The sequence below is a fragment of the Hippoglossus stenolepis genome, chromosome 6 (assembly GCF_022539355.2).
Source record: "Hippoglossus stenolepis isolate QCI-W04-F060 chromosome 6, HSTE1.2, whole genome shotgun sequence".
NCBI lineage: Eukaryota > Metazoa > Chordata > Actinopteri > Pleuronectiformes > Pleuronectidae > Hippoglossus > Hippoglossus stenolepis.
In genome coordinates, this window is record NC_061488.1 from 25039135 (window position 1) to 25056766 (window position 17632).

General features: G+C 39.3%; 1 long non-coding RNA gene across 2 annotated transcripts; it reads right to left on the reverse strand.

Moving 5' to 3' along the window:
• Positions 1-4917: 4917 nt before the first annotated feature.
• LOC118110961 lies at positions 4918-17382 on the reverse strand. 2 transcript variants are annotated; one of them, XR_007032767.1, is made up of 4 exons: positions 17328-17382; positions 17051-17220; positions 16910-16941; positions 4918-4941 (listed from the first exon to the last, which is right to left on the reverse strand). It is a non-coding gene; the product is annotated as an uncharacterized LOC118110961 (long non-coding RNA). The 2 variants fall into 2 exon arrangements; XR_007032768.1 differs by lacking the exon at positions 4918-4941 and having other exon boundaries at positions 16909-16941.
• Between the last annotated feature and the right edge of the window lie 250 nt (positions 17383-17632).

Below are 17632 nucleotides of genomic sequence, written 5' to 3' on the forward strand. Positions count from 1 at the left end.
GTCACGCAGAAGAGACCGACAGCATCACAGCCACCGGAACTGGCCCGAAGCAGCCGCTGGGTGGCGCAGTGGCAGAGACACAGCTGCTGCCAGCTCCGTTTCTAGGATAAATAAATACAAGAGGAACATGTGAGAAGCTGCTCATCGAGATTACAAACATTGAAGAATATAATTATGATTCAAACAATAGTAAGTTTATAATAAATCATGAAGCTGAGTAAAATGTTTCTATTTCATAAAACATTGGTCTCTTATTTTTATTTGTATTTTTTGCCATTTGTTAATTTTTCAGTTAATACTTTGTCTACTTGTATATATTGTTGTTTTATGTTCTATGCACCAACCACACCAAGTCAATTTCCTGTATGTGAAAATATACGCGGCCAATAAAAGAATTCTGATTCTGAAGAGACTCAATCAAACACCAGCCGTGAAGTTATTATTATCACAATTACAAACATGATGTCATCATAATATTGATAACAGACATTTATAATTGTAACATTAATTACAAATACAAGACAACACATTTTAAATTATTCTATTATATACACACACACACATAATTAAATTCAGAGACAGCTGTGATGTCCTCAATCTATAGAATTTAACAGAATTATTATTATATGCTCGTGTTTGTACTGGGATGGTTCGGTTCCGTCGGTCGATCTGTGTGATACTGGACTCAGTTCAGCACAAAGATCACAGATCAATAGAATTTATATCAGCTGATCAGACATCGCTGAACCTCACTTCCTCCTCATCCTTCCATTCACGTGCATCCATCACGAATCACTGACCAGGTATTTATTTAGAGCAAATCGACCGATAACCTCATGTCCTCCTGATGTTGTGCTACGTAAACTACCCGCTGCTTGTCACTTTCATCCAATTGTCCCACAGTGACATAATAGCACTCGCCTGTTGGTTGCTGAGACAAAGAGAGGTCTGATCTCAACACCAAATACTCAGCAAGTCTGTCCACGTGCTGGTATCTAGGGAGGTTTTGGTCATCAACAGCCTGTGCAAAGGATTTAACAGTTTAGAAGATGTAATACTTTGTTTGTTTATTGATAAAATATGTGAACATATGCTATCAAAAATAGTGAAGAAACATGCTCATATCTACATACATATTCTAAAACGAACACAATTAGATTTACCATGTCTTCATCTTCAGCTTGAATATCATCTTGATCTTCAGAGGATGAACTAGAGGCTAGAGTGTAAGAGCCAGAGGATGTACTGGCGCTAGGTGTTTGTGCCAGGAGCAAGTGAGGATGTTCCAGGTTCCGGAGAAGGAAGACCGGATGAAATGGTGGAGGGATAAGGAGTCTGAGCTGAGGCTGAGGCTGAAGCCTGAAGAACCCCCAGGTCCAACCCTGTGGGATCATCTGTAATATCAGCGAAGCCCTCATCTTCCTCCATGTCGTCCTCCACATCATGCTCTTCAATTAATTGAGCAGCTTCCTCTGAATCAGGGGGAATATCCTGCAGTGCCTGACCAGTCTGCCGGAACAGACAACGGTACAAACTTAGTGGGGGCTCAGGCAGAGCTCAAGAAGGCCCAGAGTTCACTAAAGGAAAGGAAAATGCAAGGCGCTCTACTTCCTGATGGTATTCAGTGGAGTTTCAATCCACCAGCAGCATCACACCATGGCTGAGTCTGGGAAAGACTCATAAGATTTGTCCGTCAGGTGCTGATGTCCACTCTCCATCAGCAAACCATCGACGATGAAGGCCTACAAACCATCTTCTGTTAGGTAGAATCAATCCTCAATAACTTCCCTCTCTACTGTGTCCTCTGACCCACATGACCTAGAGCTGCTGACTCCAAATCACATCCCTCCTGCTAAAAACACAACATATTCTACCCCCTGGATCCTTTCTGGAATCTGACCTTTATGCCAGGCGTAGCTGGAAACAGGTCCAATATATGGCCAACCTTTTCTGGCATAGATGGACAAAGGAATACCTTCTGCTGCTCCAAGAAAGGCAGAAATGGACAGAAGTGAGGAATAACTTGAACATTGGAGACATTGTCCTGGTGGTTAATCCCATTGCCCCCTGGGGGTCATGGCCATTAGGCAGAGTACTGGAAACCAAGCCTGATGAAAGAGGCCAGGGGTCTCATTTATAACCGTTGCGTACGCACAAAACGAGGCCTGAAACGTACGCACGCCCCTTCTCATGCAAACGTTGGGTCATCTCACGCCTAGACTATTGTAACTCCCTCCTGGCAGGTCTACCTGCAGCTCATCCAGAATGCAGCAGCTCGACTGGTCTTTAACCTAAGTTCACTCACACACTACTCCTAATTCCTCCGCTCCTTTCACTGGTTAATAGTGAGCTGACCGCATCCGCTTTCAAAACATTACTTCATGTATCGTGCTGTGAAACCGGATCGGGTCCGCCTAAGATCCAGGACATGGTCAAACTGCCGCTGTTGCTCCTCACTGCGCAGCTAAACATCAACTGCCATGTCCTGGCTCCTAAATGGTGGAACGAAGCTCCCATGGACATCAGGACACAGAAAGTCTACACATCTTCCACTGCAGAAACTAAAAACACATCTCTTCCCGACTATACCTTTGAATAAAAGTTTAAACCACACTAGTAAAGCACTTAAATGGCACTTACTTATAGCACTTTGTAGTTTGGTTTTCTGAAGAAATAGTACTTGAATCTTGTTCTGGGTTTGTACCCTCATGGTTAAATGCACTTATTGGAAGTCGCCGGATAAAAGCGCCAGCTAAATGAAATGTAATGTAATTTATAAAACAAACTTGACGGAAAATTTGCATATTTCCAAGAAACTAATCTATGCGTGACAAACGTTTTTGGAGACGGAAAGTGGCGGCAGATGTGAGGTGGTGAACTGAAGCAGATTATTGATCCACTTCATCATTTACATTAAAACCAACAGCTTTAGTTGTGCTCATGACATATCTGTTCCATAAGAACCTTTAATTGAAAAACATATAAAACAACTTACAGCAAATACAAGCCAGATTCCATTAAACTGTGGAGTTACAGAGCCGAGTCATGAACAGTTTTTAACAACATCTTCTAACAGTGCATGTATCATCAAATCACTGCAGTGAACGTGGATTGTGCATCAGAAGTACAGAGCACTGGGAGATCACTTACAAGAAATGAAGAAACTTTCCAAATAGTATCCCAGAGAGGAGGTTAGGATCCACATGGATGTGAGGTTATCGGTCCGGTTGCTCTAAATAAATACCGCCGTGACACTGGTGCGTGATTCTGCGTGATGGATGCACGTGAATGGAAGGATGAGGAGGAAGTGAGGGTTCAGCGATGTCTGATCAGCTGATATAGATTCTATTGATCTGTGATCTTTGTGCTGAACTGAGTCCAGTATCACACAGATCGACCGACGGAACCGAACCATCCCAGTACAAACACGAGCATATAATAATAATTCTGTTAAATTCTATAGATTGAGGACATCACAGCTGTCTCTGAATTTAATAATCCTGCAGTTTTGGATGATTAAAACACAAACAGACAATACAACAAGTTGCCTCAAATTCTGAGAGGGTGGTTTTTATTTTTTGCCTCCATCTTTGAATTGGATCTTTTTTTATTTCAGGCTCCGTTCTTTCTATCGTACTCTCACTCACTGTGTTAACAGCAGCAGCAGAGTATCAGTGTATTTTCTTTATTATTGACATCACTGCTGTCCCATAAAATCACTCTTCACCTCCACCTCACTAACAAACACCTCGATGTCAGTTTCAGAAACCCATTGGTCAGCAGCATAATTTAATATTCATGACGTGCTTTGCATTGACCATTTATGGTTGGAAGTGGGCGTAGGAGGGCGGACTTGGAGGCAGGATTATACAGCTTAATATTCTCAGTCTTGTGGATCTGACAGTTCATTTATTAAAACATACAATGAAAACAATGTGGGCTGTGAGAAGATTAACATCACCTGAGAAAAATAGTTTGTAATAAAATTTCAAGGGGCAAGATAACCCTCAAAACAAGGGGTAGGGGTAGGGAGACGCTCCGTTTCATATTCCCAGCTGACTGTAGTTTTGGTGCAGGACATCTGTGAGACGATGAGCTGTGTGCCCTTTGTAACAAAGCAGTGGTTTTATTTCTGTACTTACAAAGACAATGTGCTAGAACCCAGTGGATTATACCTGGATTCTAGAGTTAATATATTCACTCTGCAGTGAACAAACAGTTTACTGTTCTCTGCAGGTTTATCTCTTTGGCTGAGGAGGGAAATATGTGAATTAAAATGGAACCTCTTGTACATGTGAACAGACTTCACAGAGAGAAGTCTTAAGCCACTTTCAGACATGCACTAAACTCCAGATAATCTCCTGACAGTCTCCAGAGAGGTTGTATGTGAGAATGCAAAAGTCAGAGTGAGAGCCTCAGGACTTTCTCCGGAGTTTCCTCTCTAAAACTCGAACTAATGTGTCAATACAGCAGGATTCACCGCGAGCGAGTGGGTATGTTGATGAAGCTTCAAACATGTTGGTTGCAAAATGTAAAAAGGGAAAAAGACAACAAATCTCTCTGCATAAAAGCGGTGCCTACACGAAGAAGACACTGAAGACGACACCAAGAGAGCTTTGGTGATAAGAGCTGACCCCGTGTCGATGTGATGCAATGAAAATCCTTTGATCTCTGCAGCAGAATTGATATATTACATCCCTGCCTCTGACTGTTGCACCACCCCTCACCTGAACGCGTCCCAGCAGAGAATTCCTGCTGCGTAAAAAGACAAACACCGCGAGAGTCTGGACCCAATTCTGTAGACATCCTCCTTAGGTCATGTCTGAAAGCGGCTCTGTACAAGTCCTCAACTAATGAATATTTAAATGTAGAACACGCTGCTGTCTCACCTTCTGCTTTTCATCACATCATCGTCACAGTTTCTCTTCCAGTTGTGTTTTCCTTTTCCTGAAATATTAAATAAAATAATAAAATTACCTTCATCAACCAAGTATTGTCATCACATCATAGCAACATATACACAGAGTCAGAACATACACTGTGAAAAGAGAGTAAATAAACGTACCTCTGTGGATGCATTTATTTTTCCTGTAACAGAAACAAAACAAATGAAATCTCTTTAATCAACGACATCATGACTTGATGGAGGTCTTATCATCCATGAGAACATTTTCTTCCACCACACACACATCGTACCTGAACGATATCTTTTCCAGAGAAAGAAGGCGACTAATCCGAACACCAAAAGACCCAAAACAACCAGTGGAAAGATGATTACAACTGCTGAGTTATTTAAACTGGAATTTCCACATTCAGCGTCAGTTGAAGCTGTTCCTGGTTGCATCAGCTGAAGGTTTAGTGATTCACATCTGGAACGACAGGGACATTTCACAGGACCATGTAGAGGCACCACAGATTCCACTGCAAGTGTAAGAAACCAGGCACGTCCATGTTCAGAGACTCTTTACTTACTGTGTGTGTGTGGTTGACAAGACGACGCGTCCCGGTTAGAAATGTTCCATTACTGCAGTCAGAGCATTGAGAGTCTGCTTGGGCTGTTCCTGTACAAACACAAACTATACACAGTTACTAGTGTACATCATATTAGGGATTATATAGCAAAGTGGCATTTGACACTGACCGTCTGATTTCCAAAGGTAAAAATATTTGATCATTAATGTTTTTGATCAGCAAATATTTCTTTGTTCAAATTCTCTCCTTTTTATGTGAGGTGTGATGAAATGTAGAGCAGCATGCCACTAAACTTACAAACAGGATTCTATAAACTATGAACATTGATAGAATTCTGTTCTTCTATGTTACATTTCAGATACAGAAACCATTTTTTCTTTTTTATCTCATCACACCTGGATCACTGCACTGTCTTTTATGACTATATTTATTATTTGTTTTTATATATGTTTTGTTTTTGCTTTGTAACACTGGTTTGAGTAATGTGTAAAGATAAGACAAGGTCAGATAAGATGTACCTTTAATAATCCTCCATTTCCCAGTCAACGCAGCAGCACAGGGAAAGCAGTGCATGGGCAAAATGTAGTAAGAATAAAAATATGAATAATACAAATTTGAAATAACACCGTATATATTATGCTGTTTTTCAAAATTGTTCAATTATTGTTAATTGTGTCAGACTGCCACTCAGCTCTCTCTCTTTTTTGAAAGAACATTATTATTATTAGTAGTATTATTATCACAGTTGCACAGGAAGATGGGATTTTGATTTGTTTTCAACAAAACAATCTTTTTTTGAGTCAAACATCTTGATAGATGGAAGAAGATTTTTCTGTCCATCTACTTTGTCCACTGTCTACAGCCAAAATCTTTATGGCTGTTTTGATGAACTTTCCTAAATGGACACAGACATGTATTCCCACCATTATCTTTATATGGGTAAAATACATGCACAGACCCATATGGACGCCTGTATGCAGCCCAAATTGTGTGTCCGAGTTGACTGTACACATTGACTGTGCATGCTCCAGGAACAATATATCTGCCTACTGGAGGAATGTGGGTTCAGGTACGTATATGTATTGAACGCCAGAACAATGCAGAGAGCCTCATTTTATGAATGGAACTGTGGGCACGTATGTGTGACCAGAACAAGTACTCAACTCTCAGCCAACAAGGAATGCAGAAAGTTTGGTAAACCATTCAAGTTCCATATTGAAGTCTAGACATGTCTTATGCTGATCCTCTAATGGTGCTTTTATAACGAACTTTGCTTCATCCAAATCTCCAGAATGGAACCAAGCTCGCCCTTCTCTTCCGGGAAAGAACAGGCAACACTCCGGTTGTGTTTTTCCGCCGCGATTAACCCAAATAAACTCAAATGATCCTGCAAGGCTTAGGGCATCGCAGAAATGTGTGCCGCATTTGGTGTAATCACAATCAGCATCCAATTTGCATACACTAAAATAAAACACCACATTGAAGAGCCTCCATTCTAAGCCTGCCTGTTCTCTTGTCCTATGTTTTGTCCTGCTCCCAGAGCAACTTCAGAATTATTCCTTGTCATTAGTGAGTCCTCCTCAAACAGTTCTATAATATACTTTCACTTTGTATTGTTTGTGTGCTGGATGTTGTCTGCAGAGCTTTTTATAAACAGTCTATGGCAGAGTGAAGTTAGAAAACTTTATGCTCATCCTACCTGGTTTATCTACAGTGAAGTAGTCAATGCTTTTCATAAAATGTATCTGATTTTACTTTGTTACTGTTCACGTGTGGTTTATATATATTTTGTCACTATTTCTACGAATATTCAGACCAAAGTTCCCAACTTTTCAAAATAATTCCAATTTGCATAACCCATTGCACCAGCAAACGTTGCACTTTTTTATGTTGAAGACAAATTGCTGAGTGATTCTATGACTTTTGTTTCCATGATGGAGATCAGATAATCAGAATATCTTTTTCAGTCCAATGTGAAATTAAACCATTAAATCATCAAAATGAACTGGCAGCACTTTGACCCCCATTTGACAATTCATAAATACAGATGCCGTGTGTCATTTCACTAGTTAGGAACCTTAGCCTAACCTTGACCTAAGCGTGCAAATTGACTCAATCCAAAGATTATACTGTATAAGCATAGCGGCAAACCTCTGGTGTACTTTTTAACAATGGTCACTAGATGGCGCCACGTAAGGATATCGCCATTTTATATTTAAATGCCAGTTCAGACCCATGCCAAGAACCCAGCAAAACTCAAGAGTTATGTCCCTGTGGCATCAAAGAATACAATGTTTGGTAATCTACTGCAAAAAATGTCAATGCGACAGTACACATCTTGCCTTTGGTCGTTTCCCAAAAGACCCTGACAGGTATTCATTCACAAAAGTATAGAAATGATTGCATGTCATTTAGCAGACACTTTTATCCAAAACAACTTACAATGCACCTGACATCTATGAGGGGCAAATTTTGGGGTTCAGCATCTTGCCCAAGGACACTTCGGCATTTCTGGGATTCAAACCACCGACCTACTGTTTGGTGGATAACCACTATACCCACTCAGCCACAGACGATTAGTCTTTTCAAGTTTAGTAACAGTAGTTGTCTTATTTGTCTGTAAAAATTGGCAAATTGGCATGTAGACGTGTTCTTGGGGGGGGGCTTTCTGTCACACACCTGAAGGTTCAGGTTGAGCATGTACAGTTAGGTTACATCAACTTCCGGTTTCATGAGTTTTCAAGTACATGTAGCCCCCCAAAAATGTGATTAATTTGGTAAAATAAAAATACCTTGGGCCCTAATGCGTCCTTGCAATGTTCGGTGCTCTGGGCCCTAAGTGTTTTAGGGGGATTCTGCTGTGGCAGGAACACACAAAGTAACATCCCAGGAGCCAACATCATCATCTCTGCAGGGGGATCCTGAGGAAATGGAAGCAGTGACTGGAGAACATGAAGCATCAGGTATCCAATTAAAGAATGTGCAGAGGAGTTCCAGGCTTCAAACTCCACAAGAAGAGGTAAAGTGTACAACTATTATTCCCCCAATAAACACAAATAATTTCCAAAATCTAATATATGGACGAAGAAACACGTGTTTCCATCAAAAAAGAGATAGAAAAATCCAACATATTGAATTTCTTATGTTTTACCAAATATGTATTGTGTTTTGCTTACCTCTCTAACTTTCAGCTCACCACATTGTGGAAAAAGAAGGACACAGAGGTTGTGCTTTCTGTGCTCCCCTCCCAGATAAAAGGCAACAGCCTTATTATCCACCACAGTGAGTGGCTGATAGGTGAGGTATTTTTAGCTTTTTATTTTTTTACAGCTGTAGTTCCAAAAAGAAATCTGTTCTAAAATGTAGTGTAATGTAATCTTATCATGTGTTCAAGGAATTACATTCATCTTTTAAGCCGTTTCACATATCTTTTATATTTAGATTTGTGAAATTACAAATTGTGTTTCTCACAACAATTCCTCTGATGTAGGCAGTTGAAGGCCTTTTACAGCTTGAGGCAAATCAGCTGCAGATTGGGAAAAACATCTACATTCTCAACCACTACAAAGCAGGTGTGATCCTGTTTGGGAAGAGAGAGCAGGTTGCCCGTCAAAGTTTAGCCAAGGTAATCTGAATGCTAAGTGTGTGTGTGTGTGTGTGTGTGTAGGAGCTGGAATTTTAGGTACTACAAATTTAATAGAGGCAAGAATTAATAGAAACTTTTGTGTATTATTTGTGAATAGTGAAATGCATCATTTTATATCACTGTAAATATGTCAAAATAATGATTTAATAATGATTCATAATGAAACTAAAATAAATATTTTTATACTTTCACAGGTGAACTTTGAGAACTTCCAGGGCATTGTGTCGTTCGTAAATATTGCAAATGTACACTGGAATCTTTTGGTTAGTATGTGAATTTACTTTATAATCCTGCAGATTTTTGGTATTATTATAAAGGCTCTGCTAAAGGGGACATGAAGACAAAAAATTCCACTTGTTAGTGCTTCTACAGGTTAATGTGGGTATCTGGCATGTCACCAACCCAAAACTTTAAAAAACATCATGCTTTTGTTATGGTCCCTTCTAAGTCAGAACGCCATGCTTGAGCGATCATTGAGCTTCCTGGGTTTTTGTGTCGTAACAAGGCACTGGAAGTCTCCTCACATGGTCTTGGTGCATTTCTCCGCTGGTCAGTGCCCCATAGACTGTATATATAAGGTCAGCCCGCGATTCTGCTTTCTCCCGCTTGCTGTTGTACCCGTTGGAATGTCGGGGTTCGGGCAAATGATGGTCTTCATACCCCCCCACCCCCTCTCTTTCTCTCTCTGTCTATCTGCTTGTGTGCTTGTAGTGGATGGTCAGAGGGGGACATTTAATTATGTGGGATTGGGAAAATTAAAACCCAGGACAACAGAAGGGGAATACAGTATGGGATGAAGTATTTTATAACTGATATCATATGAAAAATATGTAATTTATACTGCTTTAAAATCATGGGGAGAGGGGGAGGGGGTTGAAATTCATTAGCATTTAAAGTTGAACAGGCACTCAAAACAGGTCACTCTGTAAGGGCTGTTTTACAGGGTAAAAAGTGGTGCCGTTTTAAATGATCCTTGTGGTATTTTGACCAGCATGTTACAGATATTTCATTAAGACCTCAAGGAACCATATCAACTTGTGGTAAAACAAAAAGCAAAGTCCTCTTTAAATATTTGGTTAATTGAATTCATTTAAAAAATGTTAGTACATAAATGCAGTCAACAAGACTGTTTATCTGGTGGATCCTGCACCAGGTTCCAATGAGGAAGACGACTCCAAACTTGCCGCCGAAGAACTATATGATACTGGATTAACCATTTGTGAACACTATATATATATATATATATATATATATATATATATATATATATATATATATATATATATAGACTGTTGTTGTTCAATAGGTAGAGGTGATACATTTTGATTATAAATTGAAAAGAAATTCACTGAAATGTCGTGGTAATAAAATTTATCATGCTCAAGGAATTACATTCGCTTTTAAACAGAATTATTTTGAATTTAAAATGTAAATTGTAACAAAAATTTTGTAAGAATACTTGGATCTCATTACAATTTTCCTTTTATCTTGCAAACCTTCCCTGCTTTTTTGAATTCCAAATATCTTTCATAAACAACACACAGTGAGTATCTGAAAATGAGGAGAGCGAGCCTTGGAAAAACTGAGTGGGTCGACAAAAAATGGAAAGGAGGAGTACTGACTCATCCAACACAGCAGGATAGCAGTAGCTGTGGGGTCATTGTCATCATGGTAAGTGATTTTGGATATAATTTGACACCTAAAAATGTATTGTTTTTCTTAAGTGGGTTAGCTCACACTTGTCTTCAATACATTCAGTCATTACACAGTTTTCTGTATAATAATCAGCAGTAGAACAGCTATGTAATAATGAATAGGACACATTTTGCTTACCTTAAGAAAACTGCATTTTGCAATCACGAGGTACATATTATGATTTGAACGTTTGTGTTGGTTTAGATGGCCAGGGCAGTGATGAAGGCATTTCCAGCTGTTCCAGTCATAACATTTGGGACATCAAGAAATGAAATGGCCACTGAGAGACAAAAAATGGCTCTTCAGATATTGAAAGCATCAGGTTTGTGAAGAGTATTTGTCTGTGGTTTGAATTTCTACTGACAATCTTTACGTAAGCTTCAGAGGAAAGTGATAGTAACTGTAGAGCAAAGGGAGGGTTCACAGCAGTCATACAATCTCCTCCTAAGATATACATTCAGAGCTTTTACAGTGTAGCTTTTGATTAAGGATAGTCTAAAAATTGTAGTTATGGGCCATGCTGCTCCATAGGCCTGGGTGACGACAAAGGTGAATAAAGCTATTTATTAGATCTATGTTTACCACAACATGTAAAAATGCTGCCTCTAGAACTTATTTGTATTTATACTTACTTACAAAACAAGGGGTGGAGGTTTTTGTATGTACACTACTGCATGTAAGAATAAATTTCACATGTTGGTGTTTCTAATTTATTATAGTTTGTGCTTATATTTTAGTGTTTGATTTGGCCAATAATTGTGCCATGTGTTCGCTGGCAAAACCTCCTGGATCAGGGCCTCCATTGACAAATTGGGTGAGTATTTTTAATTTCTCTTTGTTTTTTTTATTGTTTTGATTGATGTTTTTTTTTTAAGATCAATGACAGTGTCACAAAACAAGCTGCTGTTAGGTTTTTCAAGTTGGAAAATGGGGAAGGATAAAACTGATATTAAGACTGAATGGCATTTTAGTTACATTGCCTTAAAACATGTAGTAGCATTTATAGTAGCATTTTCAGGTGTTGTGGAAGCAGAAATTTAAGTTGAAAATTCAACATTAATTGAAAACATATAAGCAGAGTATTTACACTGATCATCCATGACATGTTTTCATGCTTTAAGTCATTATTATGTAGATTAGTATTAGTAAATTTTGATTGCACAATGTAATGGGGGCGGCTGTGGCTGAGGGGTAGAGCGGTCGTCCTCCAACCTGAAGGTCGGCCAGTCTTCCCCATCTTCATGCCGAAGTGTCCTTGGGCAAGATGCTGAACCCCGAATTGCCCCTCATAGAACAACAAAGTGCTGCTAATAGATGCACTGTATGAATGTGTGTGTGAATGGGTGAATGGGTGAATGTAAAACTGTACTGTAAAGAGCTTTGAGTGGTCAACAAGACTAGAAAAGCGCTATATAAATACAAAACCATAATGGCTGTGGAAAAATGAACATCTTGATTTCGATTGGTTCCCTATAAGCCTCTGCTTTTACAATGCAACTCTATCTGCCACTGGGTCTGTGGCATCCCTCTGTGTCTCAACAAGGCATACCTCTGCAGTGTCCATACAATTCCAACAGTACTTATTCCCCCAGGTCATTTAACTGTGGAAAAATTCCACTTAAATGTAAGAGAACATATTCATATTCATATTTGAGATTTCCACATTGTCATTTCACAGATTCAGTGTGACAAGTGTGAAAGATGGTTCCATGAACAGTGCCTGAATATGGACACCAAGGACCTGGAACGAGCAAGGGGTGAAAGCTGGAGTTGCTGCATATGCGCTTAAATCCCCGGAATCCTTCAATCGTTCTCATCCTTTTGTATAAAGGAGGGACCTGCCCCGCCCCCTACCCTGCCAGCCCAGCTGCAACCCCCTTCATCTCCTCCCCCAGCACACTACCCCACCACCCGGGACTGTGTGTCTGACACGGCTATCTGCAGTACAGGGGCCCCGGCAGGGAACGGCCCTGGCTCCGTTCCTCTTCACCCTCTACACTGCAGACTTCACCTACCACTCACCCTCCTGTCACCTGCAGAAGTTCTCTGACGACTCTGCGATTGTCGGCCTCATCACTGACGAGGACGACAGAGAATACAGAGGACTGACGCAGGACTTTCCCTTGTGCAATATATTCTGTATACACTGTATATATTTGTTTATTTTCAGTTTATTTCAATTCCATTCATATTTTTCTATATTGCTATTTGTTTCTTTATATTTCAACTGGATGTCTTTTGCTGCTGTAACATTGCAAATTTCCCCATTGTGGGACTAATAAAGGAATTTGTATCGTATCGTAGATGTTACTCTCTGTAGGTCGCTCACCGTTGTTCAAAAGTTTAATTGTATTTTTAGCTCTATTTATTAGTGTATATTTTTGTGTATTTTGTAAAGCATGTTTAAAAGGTGCAATATGAATAAAGTTTATTGTAATTGTTCTTTTGTTTATTATTTACTCCCGGCAGTGTGAAATGCAAATGGTAAACATATTTGAAGTGTGATTAAAAAAATATATATCTACAGTACCAAACAAGTGGTTTAATTTTTCCCCATTGTTTCTTTTGCATTTTATTTATTCCACTCTGTCTCTGTAGCTCCTCATGCAGACCATCAATGTGGGTAACAAGTTCAACTAGTGCAATCAAAGTTGACAAATGTAAAGTTGACACACTCCACCTCATATCCTTGAACGTGTATTTGGAAATGCATTTTTGAGAGTACATCAAACAACATGGAGGAAGGTAAGACACTGAAATGATATTCATTAACAATTAAATAATTGTTTAAAAAAATAAAAAAATCCCTTTTCACAGTTTAAAGGGGATTAATTTAGAAAATTTAGTTCAGTCTTTCCTGATATAATGTCGATGACACTCAGAGGTGATCGACTGTCATGTTGAAGTGGAATGAGTCTGTGAAAACAGGAGGTTTCTTCCCAATTCTAATCTGGAAATTGCATAGTCAGAGACACCACGGACAGGAATCCACTGGAAAAGACTCATTCATCCAAATATTACTACATTATTAATACATTGGGCCACTTTCACAGATTTGCCCTTTAATTTTCTCAGTTATTCTGCAGTAAAAATACACAAAAATTTATTTCAGCATAGTCAGAGACACCACGGACAGGAATCCACTCGAAGTCACTCATAACTTCTCAAGGAATATTTTTAATCAGCGTCCAAATATTACTACATTATGAATACATTGGGGCATTTTCACAGACTTGTCCTTCAATTTCTCAGCTATTCTGCAGTAAAAAGCCATGACAATTTATGAAGATAAATGTATATCAAATGAGAGACTAAAACATTGTTGTGTTTTCGTAATTTTTAGGCGCTCCAACTGTCTATACCGCTTTACCGTATAAGGCACGAGTAGACGCGCAACAAAAACCCAAGGGGCGGCTGGCTTCACACATGACGGCTCACTTTACTGCAGTCCACTGATCGGGGTGATTTACAGCGTCACCTCTATGTTCCGCTGACTGAAGCCTGTGAACATCTTACCATGTGTTATTGTTTCAGGGAATACGCCCAGGTTAACTTGTGACAGTCACAATTTAACCGTAAACTTTGGAATTATCGTTCACACTTCACACATTTGGACACCGCTGCGCCCGTGTGCTTACCACACGTACGACATCAAAAAACTGCTATATCCTGCGGACATGCAAAGCAGAAGCCACAAATAGTTTGCGTGCTTACTATTAGTGCGCGTTTCGTGTGCTCGTTGATATCATGGTTGGTATGAAGCAAGTATACAAACATGAGTAATGAGAGGCTCGTAAGAGCTTTTAGTCAGAAAGAAATACTAGTGTCATGGTTTGCTGGTTTGGTGTAAGGCCTTTTATTGTGTGTAGATGCAACACATATGCACATCTGCGCACTCATCTTCACTAAGTTCAAACTGCCATGGCACTACAAGTCACTGTAGAGACCCATTTATGTCCAAATAACCTCTATGGTTCACGAAAGTAATAGCCACACCTTTGAAGATTTGTTTGTGTCCTCTGTTTCTTATCTCTCCGTTTCCTCATCAGACACACAATACAAATACTATATAATTAAATTGTAACTACAGCATACATGTGTTCAAGGAATTTCACCCAGACATATAACAATGCTGTAAGAATTCACTGGAATCAAACACCACACATAGACAAGTACTTAGTTTTCACTTGCAAGGGAAGTCCGCACTCCTCTGGAGTAGGTCGCAGCTAACTGACGGTACTTCCCGTGTGTACAGTGTGGTCTATTCAAAGCTCAGTTACAAGGTATAGGTGGGGTTACATTTGCAGAACGTCTTGATTGTCACTTCTTCAGGCGTGTTTCCTGTTTTGGGTACATTTCCTTATATGGCAGGAAACATAGTTCAGTTTGACAACAAGCCTGTTTGCGGTTATTGCGAGGCATGTTGTTGTACTCAGAGGTGCTAGACTGCATCTCTGAGTCAGACTGTCACACTTTGTATCAGCAGTACATTCAGCACATGATCATTTTATATACAATTCTTCAAACAACATGGCCCAGAGATTTAAAGGCTCCCCAGCTAATGTTCACCAATTAACATATTAGCACATCACAAACATTTTAATTTAATACAAATGCTCAAGTATCTCAAGTACCTAGATATAGGATCGATTATTGTAGATATTAGATATTGGGTAGATTTGAGTAGCAATAGGCATAAATTAGCACAGGGTAATATTCAGATTAGTAACAGTTTAGTCAGGGACACATAGATATATAGTAAAAATGGACCGTAAAATGGTCAGGGAAATCAAAGACTTCCTAAGGCATAATGCCGATCCATTTGGTTTATCCTCAAAAGACCGATATATAATAAAGAGATGTGAAAATTATATCTTTAAGGGTAAGTGTAGCTATATGAACACACCGTAAGAACTAGGAGGAAAACAAAACAAATATGACTTCCTTATAAACTCCATATCATATTATCATAATGATTCAGTTTCAGTTCTAGCATACTTTGCCCCACATAGTAAATTTACACACACACACACACATGTCCTACACTTTACAAAGCACGTTTAGAATTAAGCCTATAATAATAATAACCAAAATAATCACACAAACCTTGTGCCTTTCAGCCAGGTGCTAAACAACTAATGGGAATACTTTTTCATGCAACAGCGAGGCACACCTCCCATTTAGCGATCTTTTCCGTTTTTCAGGAACTACCTTTTCAAAATAAAGTATAGCATTTCTCCTTCCGTCTAAACCATTTCAAAATAAATGTATCAAAACCAATAGGGCATTAATAGGTCATTTACAGTAAGTAGTAGGCCTTGTCTTTCCAAACAGTAAGGCACTGATGTCGAGTTACTGACATTTTCTGTTATCCATTTGCACTGAATGTCCCCAGTTTTACACTGTACTGTTTAAAAAGAGACATCTATGTTTCAAACACATAACCTTTTACAGGTGAAACACAGAATCGAATCGTTTCAAGGGGCAAGATAACCCTCAAAAACAAGGGGTAGGGGTAGGGAGACGCTCCAAGTTTCATATTCCCAGCTGACTGTAGTTTTGGTGCAGTGACATCTGTGAGACGATGAGCTGTGTGCCCTTTGTACTAAAGCAGTGGTTTTATTTCTGTACTTAATAAAGACAATGTGCTAGAACCCAGTGGGATTATACCTGATCTAGAGCACATTCACTCTGCAGTGAACAAACAGTTTACTGGTTCTCTGCAGGTTTATCTCTTTTGCTGAGGAGAGAAATATGTGGAATTAAAATGGAAACCTCTTGTACATGTGAACAGACTTCACAGAGAGAAGTCTTAAGCCACTTTCAGACATGCACTAAACTCCAGATAATCTCCTGATATTCTCCAGAGAGGCTGTATGTGAGAATGCAAAATTCAGAGTGACGGCTCTAGACAGTCCTCAACTAATGAATATTTAAATGTAGAACACGCTGCTGTCTCCTTTTCGTAAAATATTCCTTTTCGTGAAATATTAAATAAAATAATCAAATTACCTTCATCAACCAAGTATTGTCATCAAGCACAGAACCTATACACAGTCAGAACATACACTGTGAAAAAGAGAGTAACAAACATACCTTTATGGAAGAGGATACATATCTTATTTTTCCTGTAACAGAAACAAAACCAATGAAATAGGTCTTAATCAACGACATCATGACTTGATGGAGGTCTTATCATCCATGACAACATTTTCTTCGACCACACACACATCGTACCTGAACGATATCTTTTCCATAAAAACAAGGCGACTGCAACCACCAAAAGACCCAAAACAACCAGTGGAACGATGATTACAACTGCTGAGTTATTTAAACTGTCATTTCCACATTCAGCGTCAGTTGAAGCTGTTCCTGGTTGCATCAGCTGAAGGTTTAGTGATTCACATCTGGAACGACAGGGGGACATTTTCACAGGACCATGTAGAGGCACCACAGATTCACTGCAAGTGTAAGAAACCAGGCACGCTCCATGTCTGGTGAGACTCTTACTTACTGTGTGTGTGGTTGACAAGACGCACGCGTCCTGTCAGAAAATGTTCCAACGCTGCAGTCAGAGCATTGAGAGTCTGGGTGCAGGGGTGTTCCTGTACAAACACACAAACTATACACAGTTACTAGTGTACACATCATATTAGGGATTATATAGCAAAGTGGTATTTGACATCAGACCTGTCTGATTTCCAAAGGTAAAAATATTTGATCATTGAGGTTTTTGAACAGCAAACATTTCTTTTTGTTCAAATTCTTCCTTTTTATGAGGTGATGAAATTTGAGAGCAGCATGCCACTAAACTTACAA